This window comes from Malurus melanocephalus, unplaced genomic scaffold, assembly GCF_030028575.1.
Source record: "Malurus melanocephalus ecotype Western Australia unplaced genomic scaffold, MMel_1.1 scaffold_672, whole genome shotgun sequence".
Lineage (NCBI taxonomy): Eukaryota > Metazoa > Chordata > Aves > Passeriformes > Maluridae > Malurus > Malurus melanocephalus.
Window position 1 is genome coordinate 99,578 of NW_026623904.1, and position 1,586 is coordinate 101,163.

Genomic DNA, 1,586 nt, shown 5'->3' on the forward strand with positions numbered 1-1,586 from the left:
CTGCATCCCTTCCTGCATCCCTTCCTGCATCCCTTCCTGCATCCCTGCGTCCCGTCTTGCAGTCCCAATTTCATCTCTGTCTGCATCCCGGTGTCCCTGACTGTATTCCTGCCATCAGCAAGTTCTTAATCTTGTTGGGTTTTTTAAATTTTTCCCCTTGCAGTCAGATCAGACGGAGTCAGTTCATCCTCARTCAATTGGGTGTGTGATTAGTCCCCACAGAACAGGTGGACAAGAGAATGCCAGCCCTTCCTGAATGCTCCTAAGGTGYAGGACCAAGCTGGAAATTAAAAATAATAGGAATAATACCCCTAAAGTCAGAGGGCAGCAGACAAGGCAGGTCCTCTGCTGCACGTGAGCAAACTGCAGGAAGTTCTCCAACACAAGAGGGACCAGCTGGGAAAAGGGGACCTTCCCAAGGGATGGCTGGGGGAGAAAAACCGAAGCAAACAGAGGGTGCAAATGCTGTCTGGGGAGGAGAATGTGGCAGGGGGAGAGAGGAGGTGAGGAACAATGAGCTGTCCTGAGCTCAGCTGCTGATGGGAGCCGGCACCATCTGCTCCTCAGGGGCTGGACGGGGCTGGCTGATGTCCTGCATTCCTTTGTTCCCCGGGAGCTGCAGCCTGCAGGAATTTAAAGCCAAACACAGCCCCGGGAGTTCAGCCCCATCTCACCTTTTGTCTGAATGTCCTCGGTCTCCTCCTCCTCCTCCCCCAGCCTCTACTCTCACAGCCCTTAACCCACAGCACCTTTTCCCACCCTGGATCCTSAGCAGGTGGGTTAAAAGGACTTGGAATTCTCAGAAAATTCAGTTAAGGGCTCAGTCATAAACTGCTTGTTGCTCTGGATCCCCGGGGATTCAGAATGATTTTATTTTTTTAGTATGGATGCAATGCTGGGGTCCCAGCCATCCTCAAAACTCCCAGGATGGAGTATGAAAGGTGAGGAAAAACGTGGATATTTAGGGATAGAAGCTGACACCTCACCAGCGGCCAGGGAGAGAAAGGAGGAGGAGAAATCCATGGCAAAAATATTCCAAAAAATGATGGAATGAGGCTGGGCAGCTCCAGTGCTAAACACGGACAGGTGGCACCTCTGTCTGAAGGGATCTTTTTATTGGGACRGCAGCAGGAAGCATCATTTCCCTTCAAAGGCACGGACACCACGAGTGTGAGGCTGCTGCAGAGGCAGCCAGGTGCTTTCTGAAAGCAGGAAATGCAATTTCATCATCCCTGCAGGAAAATCTCCGGGAAGGGGGCACAGAGGAGGTGGGCAAGTGGCAGCAGGACCAGGGCACGGTGCCACACACCGATAAAAACCCTCCTTTTCTGCCACCTCCCCACCAGGGATGGGTCACATTTCCCCCCTCCCAAACCCTGCTAGTTAAAAATAAGCAATTTTGCTCTTTTTCCTGCACACATGAGGTATTACTCATGGCCAGAGTGAATCCATGGCTGTACCCATATGGCTGTGATTATGGCATTCTATATGCATTGCACACAATGTATATATTGTGGTTTGAACTGCTGGCGCTGCTGCTGAGACTCTGTTGATGCTTCAGTTTAAAGCTTGTTGGGTTGTTTTTT